The sequence below is a fragment of the Pteropus alecto genome, unplaced genomic scaffold, assembly GCF_000325575.1.
Source record: "Pteropus alecto unplaced genomic scaffold, ASM32557v1 scaffold87, whole genome shotgun sequence".
Classification (NCBI taxonomy): Eukaryota; Metazoa; Chordata; class Mammalia; order Chiroptera; family Pteropodidae; genus Pteropus; species Pteropus alecto.
Genome location: NW_006443225.1, coordinates 18323014 through 18339298, shown reverse-complemented (window position 1 = coordinate 18339298; position 16285 = coordinate 18323014).

Sequence of the window (16285 nt, the reverse complement as noted above, 5' to 3'; positions counted from 1 at the left end):
TATCTATCTATCTATCTATCTATCTATATAATTTCTAGGATTTTTAGCTGATGATAATGAGAAATATAGGGGAAAACGTGTCTATTACATCTTTCCTAATAGTATTTCATTTTTTAAAGTGCTTTGTGTCAACTGTCCCTATGTAGAAAAAAAAAGAGTTTGGAAGAGGAAGACGAAGAGAAAAAGGGACAGCCCCGGCCTTGACCACTCACAGCGGCACAAGAAACAGATCGACTTCGGTCCCCGGTTCAGAGTCTCGGTGCAAGACCTGGAAACAGTCTCCTTACCGAGCATCACGAACTTTCTCGTTGGTCCGAGGACTAAACACAGAATGAATGAGTAGGGAAGAGAAGGGAGTAAGGAAATGCATTAAGCCCTGCTGTTGGGCGAGAAGGTGAATCCCACTATGTCACAAGGAATGGGTCGAACAATGAGATTTATTAAGGAAATTTATAAACCGATGGCCTCCAATGGAAGGTCTCAGCCTCCTGTTCTTTCCATCAACCCACAGGGCGGGGAGTGGGACCCAAGCGCTGGGGGACACGTGGTATGTCCCTGAGTGGAGGAACCCCAGCCTCTTGTTGTTCTTCCTTCTCACATGGTAACTGGTGGGTCAACAGAGAACTGAGCTCCACTCAGCCTGGGATTCATTGCCAGAGGACATGTTTGAAAGCCACCTGTCTGGGAGCGAAAGACCTCGGAGTCCATGGAGAGAGCACAGTCTTTTCTCCAAACCTCTGGGAAGTTCATTCAGGTGCAGCCTCTCCAGCCGGCCATGGAGAGAGCACAGTCTTTTCTCCAAACCTCTTTTCATTCAGGTGCAGCCTCTCCAGCCAGGAGAGGGAGTGCCCTGCCCCAGCCTCCACCTGCCCTTGGCTAGCACGTCCGGGGCGCTCAGAGTGGGGTGTCAACATTGCTTCCTGACACCTCTGCTCGTTGGATCCCATTCACTCCGATATATATTTTGTCACCGGTTCTCCTTCCTAGATACAAAATCCTTTTGATTTCAAGTCATGAGTCATAAAAGATGGACTCAAGTCAATATGTCCAATAGGAAGAGGAATGTAATGAAGTCGATTTTCTTTAAACTGATCACGCGAGTGAAAATCATACAGTTCCTTCGAGAATCAGTCAAGTCACAGGCGCACAGCAGGACAGGGAGTGAAACCGTGAACCGCAGTGGAAGACATCCCACACTGCCTCTGCGGCAAGAAGGGTGATGACGTTTTTGTAAGTTTCAGGAAAAAGCCACCACCTTTCCTTTCGCTCATTAGAGCCAACCAGGTCCACGTATTTATCTGTGAAATGTTTTATCTTGATCAGAATAGTTAACTTTGTCGTTCACTGCTACTGCCCCCAAATTAAACGCTCGCTAAAATTCTCATCATTTAACTGTGACAAAATAAGTAGTTAAAGGGGTGTTCTAGTATTGTGTCAATAAAATAATTAAGAGACAAAAAGAACTGACTGTCATGAGACTGTGCTGACAGAGTTAAAGGAACAGAGAAATGAAATGATACAGCAAGAAGCCGTCAGCACTGACTTCGGTATAAACCAGGACCGAGTAGAATCGGCATAAAACAACACTTACTCATTCAGCAAGAAATATTTATTATACATCATATTTCATTAGAAGGGCTGAGAGAAGGTGCGTAACACACGACTGCTGATGAATCAGTGCTGTACATGGACAGAAGGGTTTCCAGGGATAAGAACTGAGTTACTAATATAATCGCACGTAAGAAAAATAACAAAGAAATATTCTGCTAAACAACAATCTCTCTGTTTCCAGCATAGGTGTGCTGGCAACCTATAGAAATATTGGCAGTAAGCATGCAATAGTTAGAAGCATAAATGCAGCCCCTCTGAGAGATACCCTGATCCAATGACTTGGGTTTCTTTTAGAATAAAATTAAGTTGTCAGGCAGCAGACAAAAGTCTTATTTCTCAGGAATAAGTGTGCACGTGGGCGGTGAGTATGAGGAGGGAGGTAGATTGCACGAAGCCCCTCGATTCCAATTGGTTAATACAATAGACTGACTTATGCTGGCGAATACGATAATGGAAGGTGTTCATGGAATCGATTTTTTTAGAAAATATAGATTATTACAAAGCAAAAGGTCCTTTTTCCCCTCCAGAAGTCAGCAATGCACAGACAGAAAAACCAACTCCTGGTAGCTACAGAGGTCAGAAGCCATGCTGTGACCCCTCTGAGTGCGCCACAGCAATTCCTTAGAAGGAAGGGCGGAGGGCATGTTTCTTGGTGGCACTGCTGAGCAGAACATCGCAGTGTGGCTGGAAACACACAGTTGCACACTTGACATCAGCATCTAATTACCACAGAGTAGAAAAGCCAAAGACCAGGAAATGAAGGCCTCGGCCTCCCACGGGCAAGACAGCAGGGCAGAGGTGAGCAATGAGCGAGGCGTCCTTCTCATTTTTTGATAAAAAAAATCAAAATATTTGCTTGTGAAAGTCAATCAGGGCTAAAGTATGTTGTTTCTGGATCTCTAGCAAGATATGTAACAAGGTACAACCATTTACCTCACTCGTTCCCACTCCCACACAGGCCTTACTAGATACTTGTCACCTGCTGCCATCTTTGCCAAGGTCTATGCCAGCTCCAGATGTTCTAATCGGATACAAAGCAGTAGATGTAATGGGACATGCTTAACCTCCCAAAGGCCCGTTAGTGCATTCACCTGTGAGAGCTGGCAGGAAATTTAAGCAGTTCCAATAAATCACCCCAAAGCAGAGAGCACCTGCTAATACAAAGAGAATTTCAGGAAAAAAGAGATCATTCGAGCATTATAGGCATCAATCGATAATTTCTTTAAACCTCGCTTTAGCTTCTACCACCCTCGAGTCTCCACTGTCCAGTAGTATTTCTCTTTAAAAAGCAAGCCCGAATTGAATTTTCCTAAATTCGGCTTTCGCCCTGTAGCGTTTCCATAATGTCTTCCTGGCTCGGTATTGACCTTATGGTATTTTTTACTGATAAGGTCCAATGCTCCGTATCACATTCTCACATGGCACTTTTTAGGTGTGTTTGTGCTCACACACACCACACGTACGCACACAGGCTGAAAATTCAAAATGAGACCAGAACCTAGCGTGGACTCTCGGTATCCACAGAATGGTTATTTAAACCAGTTCAGGTGATTCCAAAATAAATAGTAATTTCTCTATATCATTTTATAAAGTTGGGGAAATTTGATACCACCATCTGACGAAGATAATGTAAAAAACAAAACCGTAGGCCAGTTTCACTAACACTCATGAGAAACTCTACACATTAGCGAATTAAATCTAGTAGGATATTAAATGAATTATAACCAAGTTTTCTGCTCAAATTATTCATTTGGTTCAACAGTAGAAAATCTTTCAATGTAATTCACTGCACCATTAAATTAAAGAGGGTCAAATACACGTTTACAGCAATAGATTCTGAGAAAGCATATGATACATGCTCTTCGTAAAAACTCTAAAAAAAGGAAATTACTTAAACACGTTGAAGTTTACCCCAAATCAATAGCAAATGTTATAAATGGTGAAATACTGTAACCATTTCCATTAGGTCACGAAAAAAAACAAAATCTTATGTTTGTCAGTAATTCAAAATTACTGTAGACTTCTTAGACAAAGCTTCAACACAATAAACTTAAATAATTACTATAAATTTGCAAGAGTAAGCCAAATTATCTTTATTTGCAAATAAATGAATAACTTAAATAGTTTTTTAAACAAAAATGTTGTGATAAACCCAGGGAAGTTTTCTATAAATTTAACATACGAGAGAGCTTATCAAGAAATCAGGGACTCCGGATAATAATCAAAATAATCAAGGAACAAAATTAAAATATCTCACATGTCAGAAAATGACATAAAGGTGAATACCCGTGATTTAGAAAAAAATTTGCAGCTCTGAGGAAGTATATTCTACTTTATTTCTTACCAATCTTATAAGAGAAAAAAACACAAGCAATCCAAGAGAATAACTGAAGTAATTCAACAAATTATCTACAAGAGAGGAATTAAAATAGCGAATGAACAAATAAAAAGATGTTTAATCACACAAGTGGTCAGAAATATGCAAATTATAGCTATAGTGAGATACCATTTTTTAAAAAACGTTAAAACTGGCCTACAGTTTAAAAAAAAAAAGGTAACATTTAATGTTGGTAGAATGTTAATTGCTATAATCTTTTAGGAATTAATCTGGCAAAATTTATTAACACTAAGAGTACTATGACTTGCGCCCCTGGAAAGCCACTCTGGGCTTTATCCCATAGAAATAGAATGTTATGTGCAGGAGCTGGGTACCGACGCTGGTCTTAGCAGTGTCGACCTAAGTCTAATGCCTGTCAGTGGAAGGACTATGAAATGCCGTGTGGCTGCTTAAGAGAATGTATTCGGACTGTGTCTGTTGCTTTGTGGGGATGCACGTGTTGTATTGATCGGTGGACAAAATCAAGTCGTAAATTAAAATGTATGACATGATTCGGTTTTTATATAAAATAAATCCTACATGTGTGTTTATATGTTTCCGGAAACATGAATAAAAGCATGAAAAGACACACTTATTAGGCGACGTGTCTGTTGCTGCTTGAAATTTTCCCATTTTAAAACTTCCTTTATATTATATTTTTTAATCTTAAAAATTAAAACGTCCTTGCCGTAGCCAGTGAAGCACTGTAGCGCAAAGATACACAGAGAAAGTTATTCCTCCCGTTCCATCTCTCTGTTTCTTTTCTCCAATGCGGCCCCTTGTGATAAGAAATGTTAACAGCTCAGGGTGTGGCCTTCCCCATCTGTAACCTTTTTAAGAAGCGTGAATATATACGATCCTCTCACAGACACAATGGTTCGCTTATTCCTACTAAAATGGAATCGTTCTACACATACTATTTGGTGACTTGCTTTTTTCACTAAGCAATCGATATTCTTGATATACAAGTCATATACAAGTGATATCCAAGTGCGAGTATTTGTGTGTGCGTGTGATTCTTTTTCTCCCTCTGGTTACTTTCTCACGCAATTTTAGTCGAGTGGATATATCATAAATGTTGGGAGTTTTTTTCTATTTTGGTATGGATTGGATTGGTTGTGTGTTTTTTGTTTGTTTGTTTGTTTGTTTGTATTTTTCCTGCCACTCTTCTCCCTGTCCTCCATAGGCCAGGCTATTCACATTAGACACCTCGGATGAGAAGAAATTGAGGAATAGAGAGAGACTGTTATTTTAAAATAAATCTAGTAATAGTTTCCTTTTTAAAAGGAGCAGTTACCAGTTTTGTAATTTAGATAATCTAGTAGGGAAAAAAACGAAAGGAAAAGTGAATTTATTTATGCCATATCCTAATATGTTGTTCCAAGTTTAATTCCTTTTACTTCTGTCATATCCCTATTATGTGATACTCAACACATACAAAGAATAATTTAATATTTAGAATGCGTGCGAGAAATCCACATCTTGCAATGTAACAGGTTAATCAGAAACTGGGGAGCAGAGAGTGCTCAATAAAATGGCTAATTAACCCCGAAAATAATGAGAAGAGTCATTTGACAAGAATAACACATAGTACCAGTTTATGGATGTATAGTCCATTTAGTTCATTAGATGATTGAATTAATATATCTATCTGTAAATCAACTGTGAGAAAGTAACCCACGGTGTGGACCCTTTGAATGAACGGATGGTCTGAAACACGAACCACCAGCATGGGCAGAGCATCTTTAGCTTCACACGTGCACAGTTTGTAAGCTTCGAATGCTTTGACACCGACACCTTCCTACTGCTATGGGAAGGCTCCCTCCTTCTGTCAACAAAGACGCAGCCGCGTGCGTGCTGGGATGGAGGGGTGGGAACATAGGCTCGGCCCCAGACTTTCTGGATGTGCTTCTAGATCTGCCAGTCACTGTCTGGATGACATCTGAGCTGTACACAGCAGGCCTAGAGAAGCACTGAACTCACAGGTACCGGGGAGGGTCCAGGAACTCCATATACATAAAGCACTTAGAACAGTGCTTGTCACCTACGTAGTGCCATGCAAGTGTTTGCATTATTTCGTTTTTGCTGTTAATAAACATGGTTGGCTGCCATGCAGGGGGCCAGCACCCTGGGCCAGAAGCGGAGTCAGCCTAGCGCTCTTCCAAGAAGACCCCTGGCTGACTCATAGGACACTTCCACATGGAAGCGATAGTCAAAGGCCAAGGTGAATGGCCAGAACATCCAGGAAAGGGAAGAAGGAGATATTAAAACGTGGAGTCAGGTGAAGTTTTTAAAATTCAAAGCCTGAGATATTTAGGAAGCTGGACCGTCAGCCGTGACTCCATGCTGCCAGCGTGTCTGCCTCTGGAAATATTTCCCCGACCTGTTCCTCGTCCTAATTTCTTGTTTCTCATTTACCATGCATTAATATTTTAACTAAGTTAATATTTTAACTAAGTTTCTAAAATAAAAGTTAATACCATCTTAACCAGAGACAAAAATAACCTAATATGGATAGGATGAATATAAGAGCTTAATTTAGGATTTTATTGTCACATCTGTTTTGGAGCTGCTCAACTGTTGGTCATATGATTGTTGATTTGTTGGTTTATTACTGTGGTGTGTTTGGGGGGTTACATTTCAGATAGCCGCTGTCATGGTGCCGATCGCCTGGTGAATGAAATACAGCTAAAGGAACGTTTTCTCCTGCCAACCGACACCCCCTGCCCACGCCCCTCGCTCTGAACTTGAAACGGAACCTTCGTTCTGCCTGTTTCAGTCGCCGGGCCTCAGTCCGTGGATGGTCTCTGACATCGTGTCCTCCCCGTTCCTAACACCAGATCTCCTCACTGGCGTTCCTGCGAGCAGGATTACGATCGCAGTCTCTGACCTTGACGTGCCTTACGATCGCAGTCTCTGACCTTGACGCCCTGGCGCCTCACCCGCACGTGAACAAGGCACTTCCTTGTCTCACTGTGACTCGTCTCCTCTCTTAAATCCTGACACGCCCACCGGCTGGGACCATGTTACATTCATGTGTCTATTTCCAGTTTTCAACCATGTGTCCAACACACAGCAATCGGGGAGTGAGGGCGGGGCAATCTTGAGTTTAAATTTGACTTCCTGGGCTAAGAGTGGAGCTGTTAACGAAATGCTTTTACTTTATGGAGATTAGTGTACCAGCTCTTTGGGGTGTATTATGGAGTATTGCTTATGAATCAGAGGCTTTCTTTGTTTTTATCTATTCAAACTTCTCAAATGTCTACTGCGTGTGCCAGGAGAAAAACCTTAAATCTCTGTAGATTCAGAGGTGAGTACTGGAAAACCTGTTTTCCCGACTGTTTGAGACCGGAAGATTCCCTGAAGAAAAAAAGCATCATGAATAGAATCTGATCTTAATTTTGGGACAACGATTTTGATGAGTAATTTATGCTGGAAGTATTACAAGTGAGTCATTTCTTTGGTAGAACAACAGGTGGCAGCAAAGGGAGCTAATCTTGGCAAAATCCCAGTTTTTCACAGTAATTACAACGGAAAATTGCTTTTGGTAGACCATTTTGAATCCTGACTAAAAAAATTAACAGAATTTCTAAAAATCAGTGTGCAGTTTTGTTTCATAATTATATTATAGGGCATAACAGTTGAAGAGCTCCAAGATAGATATTTGAAAATAATTGTTTCCTAGGACAAATAGACAAATAGATAAGCAAATACGTACAGATCTTTAAGAGCTCTTTTAGATTTCTTTCTTCAAAAAAAAAAAGTTACTTTTCTGTTAGATCTAAAGAGAAGAAAAATAAATGAATTGAACAGATGCTGGGCTTCCAAAAGGATGCCCACAGGACTTCTGTCTTACATTAGCCAAATTTTCTCTTCCTATTAAGCAATCTATCAGAGCAACATTTCAAAGTTTTCAAATTTAATTTATCGCATGGCTTGCTGTATGTATTTTTAAAATCCAGAACTAAATTCTTTATAGGAAATATTAAATTTGAATAAAGAGCATTAAAGTTTTATAATAGGTACAAGAATTTGTCTATTCTTAGAAAATTTAAAGAACTGTGGCCGTTATCCCAATAAGTTCAAAGGTTAAGGTACACCTGGACGCGAATGATCTGCATAATTGACTAAATTTTTCATTTTGCTATTTATGTGATCTTTGTGTCATCTTTGTGATGACAGCTCTTTTAGAAAACTCCTCTTTTCACATGTCGTCAGATTTTAGAGGGACCCAAAGTCAGGCAGACAGAAAGGGAACAGAGAGAAAATAATAAGTAATTAGATCAAATCACTGAAGAAGCTCCAGACTTACGCAAGCTGATGACTGTCAACAAGCCCTGCATTTGAAGATTAGATGCGGGTTTAATTTTTAGTCCAGTTTTGAATGCATTTAAGATTTTCGGGCCACTTATGAGTGTAATGGTCTTTTATTGTATTTATTTTTTCCTTTAAAAGAAATAATCTGTGTTTTTAGAAACAGATCTTGCTGGGCTGGCCCACGGACAATTGTTTCTTTTTTTTTTCTCCACTGGAAGCGTGAAGAGATAACAGACGTCATTTCAAGAGAAGTTTGGACTCACATAGTGTCTTAAAATTAGCGGTCACGTATTTACGTTCCCACGCCCTTTCACCCCCTCGCCCGTCACAGTACGGTCGCCTTGCCTACTAAAGGCCCCCGCGCCCTGCCATTTTTTCTTTCTTCTACCCTTCCAAGCTTACTTTCAGATTTCACGTTAACAGGGGCCAGAGCCTTAGGTTAAAGGGGAATTTCAGGCTTCCACTATCACATGGAGGGGACCTAAAAGGCGTGGCATGGGACAGTTAGGGGCACTGGACTCGAATCTATCCCTTAGCAGCTCCTTCCTCTGTTTCCGTGGCCAACTAGTCAAAACCACTGCAGCGACACAGGGCGGAGACCACCACAGACGTGGCCGGCACACTGGTCTTTGAGGCAAATAACCCTGATCATTATAATACACACCTGGGGCTGATACAACTAGAAAGTAAAACAAAACAAACAAGCCAGCAAAAAGCAAGAGAACAGATTGGTGGTTGGTTGCCAGAGGTGCAGGGTGGGGGATGGGCGAAATGGACGAAGGGGGCTAAAAGGTACAAACTTTAGCTACAAAACAAACGAGGCACGGGATGTCACGTGCGGTGTCCACGCATGGTGACCAAAGGTAACGCTACTGTATTGCATATTTGAAAGTTGCTAAGAGAGTAAATCATAAAAGTTCTTCTCATCTGAAAAATTCATTTTCGTGAATAAATGGCGGTGGACGGTAACTAGACTTATTATTGTGGTGATCATTTTGCAATACATACAAATATCGAATCATTAATTCGTATACTTGAAACTAATACCATATTATACGTCAATTACACCTCAATACTCTTTCTTTTTTATAGTTCATTTGCAATGGTCTGAAGGGCAGGTTCTCACATGGAAAATTAGATCTTCTCTAAGTAATCAGTCATAAGAAACCAGGTAAGTGCCAACACGTATGTCTTTGAGGACTCTGTGTCTCAAAAGAAAATATCCAGGCTGGTTTCAGAATGTTTGTTTCTATGATACAGCATGGGCTTGTCTTTAGGAAGCCCTAAAGTCAAAATGTGCCTTAGTGACAAGGGGACAACAATGAGATCAGTCAAAACAGGGGACAGACCATCGACACAAAGGAAAAAAAGAAAAGAGCGTCATAATAAAGGAATTTTGTTTTTAGCACAGGAAGAATCACACTCACCAGGGCCGCGATGTTTGGTCAAAAACATGTGGAAAATATGTTCCGTGGTCAGCTCACTCTTGGCAGTTGAATAATAAGGATGGACGTGGGGTCAATAGTACCGGGTCCTCCTGGCCACCAGGCTTACAAACAGGAAGAAAAGGAAGCATCTGAGTCGCGTTCCAAAAAAGGACAACTGTGTGTACGTCCTCACTGTGTTTGGTTATCCCTCAATGAAAATAAGTCTGGTGCCACCTGGATCACCACCAGGACGAGGCGATGATGTGGAGATGGGCTCATTCCGCCTTCCACTGCCTCGTAACTCTTGTGAGAAGGGAAAGCTGTTAGGGCACGGTCACAGCACTTAAAAACAAGAGTGGAGGAAGCTCGGTGACATACATTTTACCTCACAGGTTTAGGATGTGTCGAAGCACATTAAAATCTGTGGGAAAAGCACAATTTGTGAGACGGAAATTAAACCACTGTGTTGGGACATCCTTCAGCTCAGCCCAGTGCGACCAGGTGAGCACTTCCTTGCACAGATCTAGTCAATATCACAAAAGCTTTAATGCACGGGTGCAAGATGATGTCTCTGATAAAAGCGTACATAATCTGGCCGTGGGTCCTCATTGGAAAAGGATGTTTCTTTGTTTCGGGTACCAGATCTCCTCCAACCTTTCCGACAGCTGAGACCTCTGAGGATTTCGGGATACAGAGAGGAAAATCGGTGTGATTTGTGGCATGCTAGGGCATGTGACCACGATAACGGTCCTACATTATTATTGGACGTATATTACGTGGCTGGTAATGGGTCAGAGTACGAATCACATAATTCGCACCAAACCTGAAGGAAGGGACCCTAAAGGTCTGTAGTTTCTGACCAAAACTTTTGGGGAAAAATGAGTTTTGGAATTCTGAATGTTTGGGGTTCTAGAAAGGGAATGTGATTACATATATCGTATATTTTGTAAGCCCATTAGAAGGGTTCAGAGCAGGACACTGAAATCAGACAATAAAATTTCCAAATTAAAATATATAAATATTTACTCTAAAGTGGGTTAGAAGAAGATGGAAAACAGGTCATGTTTTACCACCGAATGAAATTATTCTAAATCTTAAAAACATTTTTTTTAGAAATTCTGAATTTCAAATTTGTGTATAAAGATTTTGGACCCAGTTTTCCCTATTATTTATATCTAACTTTATTATATAGTCCATTTAGCAGAATTATTGAACTCATATTGATTTATTACTATTAACTAAAGTTCATACTTTATTTAGATTTGCTTAGTTTTTACCTAATATCCTTTTCCTTTTCCAGGATATCACATTACAACTAGTTGTCATGTCTCCTTAGGCTCCTCTTGGATGTGACAATTCATACTTCCTTTGTCTCCGATAACCTCGGGTTCTGAGAAATACCCGTCAGGCAGCTTGTCGAGTGTCCCTCAGTTGGGTTAGTCTGATGTATTCCTCAGGGCATACCTGGGGTAATGGGCTTAGGGGAGGAACCTGGATGTAGAGTATTGTTATCATCACATCATATGTTGGGTACATACTACCCATATGACCCATCACGTGATCATCTGACTGAAGCATTGGTTGTCACCTATGTATACTGTATATCATGCTTCCCACCTGTCCCCCTTTCAACACGGTGCTACTTGGAAAGAAATCACTTTGCCAAGTCCACATTTAAGGAGTGGAGAATTGCACTCCATTTCACTGAGGGTGAGGCAGCTACGGAATTATCTGAAATTCTTCTACACAGGAGATCCATCTAATCTCCTCTACCTACTTTTTTCAACCACTTATGGACTCAGGGAACTTTATTTTATACTTTAGGTTATAATCTAATATTACTTTGTTTATTTTGTTCAAAAAACTTTAACTTTGGCCATTGAAAGTTCCATCAGTTAACTCATCTTATTCCCTGCCCCAGCCTGAGAATCAGTCATTTCTCCAATGAGTCCTGGTTCCTTTTATTGAAGAATGATGGTAGGAGCCAAGATCTGGGTGTTTGGTGTGCCTATTGCTACCAGAGTTTTTTCTGTGGCCATTACTTAATCTTCATCTCCAGGAAGAAAGAGCAGGTATCCAATTTTTAAGTCAGTGTCCCCAGAATTTATAAGAAGAGGAAAATCAAGCCTACGTGGAAGCTGTTGACGCACACGTAGGGTTCTGCACGTTATCTACATGCCATGCTGGCGCAGTCTCTTTCTGACATCTTGTTTTCCTTTGCAAAATAAATATTAATACAGTGATTTTATGCTTTCTCAGGAGACAGACAGAATTATATATCTGATAAGCCACTATTAAAGGACAAGGCGGAAGAGGCCTGTAATAACAGGACTAAAATGATACAAAATAAGGTATCGTAGGGGACCTGAAATACTCAAAACTTTTCTGTGTGACATAACAGTGTGTTTTGGTGGGGGGCGTGGGCTTGGGGAGGAAAGGGGAAGAGGCTTGGGGAGAGGGTGTTGTTTTCTTTACCGCAGAAGCGAGTAGGACATAGTTCCAATGACTTAGCATGTGACAGGCTCTTAGCTATTATCCAAATTAAAGTGAGTTTCTGGAGCACGGCATGTCTGTAAGCCTGACGTTTGTAGAAATGACAGTCTGTCTGACAAAAAGCTTTTAGCATAGTCTCAGCGGTAGCTAATGTGAAATGCAAGACCGCTCCCTGTTCGGCTGAGTGATTTTTTATGGAGACCTGATGTGCGATTATATTATTTTTGAGGGTGAAAGAGAATTTAGCATGTCCTTAGTGTATTTTGCTTCAATGATCCCTGCACCCTTATTCTACAAAGGAAACAAATTCAAAATTCACAGAAATGCACAACAATTATGATAGTGCTTAAAATCACAATGTCGCGGGGTATCAAAAAAATACAACTCTGCTGTTATAGGGAGTAGAAAATAACATTTAGGCAAAAGCATATTTAACATACAATCTATTAAGTATGATGTGGGCAATGTAGCTGGTTTGATCTGTGGAAAATATGTCCCTGGCCATAAGTACGGTTCCAGTTCCTCATTCGTGCTCAAACGAAATGTTTTCTAGATCTGGCCTGTCACAGAAGAACACGCCACACCAGTGAAACACTATATTTTGGAGTGGAGGCACCAAATTCTACTTCTGTACTCTCGAGAAAGAGAAAGCCGCTCTTGACAGATTCTAAGATCCACCACCCAAAAGCCCATCTGATTCGACACCGTCGAGATAATCATAGTGGTATTTTTATGAGGTTGGCTCTTGTCACAAGTGTAAAACAGCAAATTATAGAACACCCACATTGGAATGCACGATACACACCAACCTTCCCAAGTTTAAACTGTAAGATCGGTGGCATTGTGTAAGATACAGGATCTGCTCACCAACCTGCTTTGCTGGAAGTTTGCAGAAACAATCACCTTTTGCTGTGAATGACAGAATTGCTGATTTTAGTATGGGAGTATTTCTGAAGACTTTCTGAATCATTGTTTAGAGACCTGGTTAAGTGCCCCCTCATTCTGGAGATGTGAGTTAAATAAGGAACAATGTCAATGGCAGGTAAAATGTGCATTTTCTTTCCATTGCACTGACTGCTATGAATTGGAGAGGAAAGAGATTAGAATAGAATAGTATCAAAATTAATGGAATGCTATTTTCATGTCAGCAGATACAATTTCATGGAGGTTTTATAAATAATTGCAAACCCATCTGCTTTGAGTGTTGGGTTATTACAGGTTGTTGAGTCTGTAGGGCTTGTCATTTGAAGACAAGGCGCATTTCGCGTTCATTTCTGCGTGCCCACTGCCTTTCGTGATATCTCGCTTGTCGAATTATCTCCCTCATCAACACTTAAACAAATCTGAATAGGTAAAAGCAGACACTGCGATTTGGATTGTCACGAGAACGACATTATCTGTTTTTTTCTGTCTTGATTTTCCCGCGAGCCCCAACACCACGAACTAAACTTATAAACTGGTTTCACGTGACAGGAACAATGCTGAGTGCTTTGCATTCTAATTTATTAAAACTTCACGCCAACCCAACGAAACTGTACTCTCACCTTTATGCAAATGAGTAAACTGAGGCCAGAAGAGGTTAAGTTACTTGCCCAAGATACTGCAGCTATAGCGTGACTGAGCCCTGATGTGAACCAACGGCAATGCTAACGCTGCCTTTTCTGAGTCACCCCGCAGAACCGCTGAAGGCACTTGAAAAAGAACTTGAACTTGAAAAAGAACGCATACTTGGCCCTGCCCCCAAACTGGGGGCAATCTCAGTATCTAAGCAGCTTATAACTCTCAATTACTCCAGCTTTTCACTGAGACCCACTTTATTGATCATCAGCCAGGTTTCCATGTTTTTATAAATTTAAAAATACACTTAAAACGCTCAACTCTGAACACTTTAACTGTAATAATGTGAGATAGGCTTTACCTTTCAAAGATCACATTTTTCAGCAATATTTCGACCAGCCCCCTTGGAAATCCTCGTATTCGATGGATGTAAATGAGTGAAATAGTTGAGGACGTAATTAAATGTGATTTTATATCTTTAGTGTATGTGTCTAAAATAGATTTTTTTTTTTTTTGACTGCAGTGGAAAGATCAACGCCCGTTTCCATCACAAAGCCCAGTGCTCACCTGACACACAGATCATGGTCACTGCATGATGGGGCATTGCCGAAATCCCACTTATTCTTCTAGTCTTGAACTTCTACAGGAATTAAATTCACCTGAAGATCCTTGCAGCACTCAATTCTCATGTCTGCTTGGAGTGCACCGGTGGTACGGCGGTGTCCTCTGTTGTCACTGTGGTTGGTTTTGCTTTGCGCAGGGACTGGTTTCTGCGCTGCCTCCTTTCCGAAGGCAGATTTCTAAAATAATGACCACAGCCTAGCCTGGCTGGACGGAACACTAGTCCATTAATGTTTAAAGACACGCTTTAAACATTACACGTATTTTATGTGTACCGACCAAATCACTTACCTTCACTGGCTTCCGGTCCCGCCTTTGGCCTACGGGAAACGTGATCATCTGTTCCTCATAGAGCTGTTCTGTTCGTTCATTAATTGATCAACTCTGTCAATCAAGTGTCTTGATCATCTGCAGGTGCCAGGTGCTGATCTAGACCCTGGGAGCCGACCCACAACATAGCAGTCTCTTCCTTCTGGAAGTCGCTGTGGAGTGTTGTTGAGATGAGATAAGAAAAATGTAGGTAAAGCCCTCAGTGCCTGGTGCATAATAAACCCTAAAAAAAATAGCAACTTTAATAACGAACCCTTTTCCTACGAGGGCTTCAAAAGATGAGCGAACTTATTTTTAGCCCTCAGCCCTGATACTCTGGGGAAATACAGACAAGTAAAGAAAATGGGGAATTGGAAGGTGTATTGGATCAAGGATGTGAGTGATTGATTTTGTTTAAAGTTATATGAAGTTTCATAGAGGAGGGTGTTTGATATTTTGTATTTGAGCAGAATGCTGGGAAGAAAAATTTGTCAACTAGACAAGAAAAGAAAGGGCCATCGGGGATCTGGGTGGAAGGGACAGAGGAGTAAGAGCCGAGACAGAGGTGTGTGGCCTGGCACGGCGAAGTCGCAGAGGCACACATCGTGCTCTGTGAGAGGTTCCCGTGAGGCTTGGGGTGCGCCTTGACACTCCTCTCTCCCCATCTTCAAATGGAGTTGGGGGCTGTGGTAGGCAGCTGCTAAGACGACCCCCATCAAACAGGCGTCAGTTCCCCTTCTCCATCTTTCTCAGGGGTTCTGCTCCGACCCCCACCACACAGAGGCTGCACAGTTTACACGAGAAGCTGAAAATTCTGTACTAGTTACCTGCTGGTTTGTGCTTATCGTCCTAAAGTGAATAACGAACGATCCTGTTTTCCTTTTTACGTTTTAATCTACAATAGATTAACCCTTCGCATACCATCTGCCACAACGAGAAAACCCGAAGCAAAGTAACCGCTCCGCGTTTGTTTAAGTGCATCGTCCCGAAGCCATTCTGCGCTTCCTGTTCCGGGCCTTCCCGTTGGGCCTCCCCCCATGTCCTTTTTCCCTGACTTTCCATTCGTCCCACTTTCCCGTTTAGTGGCGTTTCCCCCCTTTATTTTTTCTGTCTCTCCTCCCTGAGAAACCATCGCTGTAGGTGGAGGGTCCGCACTGCCGAGGCACAGCCGTTCTGGCCGTTTCTCCAGCGCTTGGCTCTGTGTTCGTTTGGCAGGCGGTACCTCGCATGAACCGGGTCATGGTCCAAGGAGAGACATGCTATTCCTTGAATCATCGCTATCAGCATTTTTGATCGAGAAGCAATGCCATCTTCATGTACGATGGACGGCAGTCACCAATAAAAAAGAATAAAAGATATAAAATATTGAAATATCAGCTTGAGAACAGTAAAATTTGCCGATAAAATATTTTTGATAGAATATGCGTCCCACATTCATAAGTGTGATGATTATGCATAGTTTCAGAGAGAGAAACATAAGATATGATGCCATTATTGGTAGTACTGATCTTAAAATATAGTGATGTCGATACACAGTTTTTAAGGTTTTAAAAATAAAATATGATCCCAACTA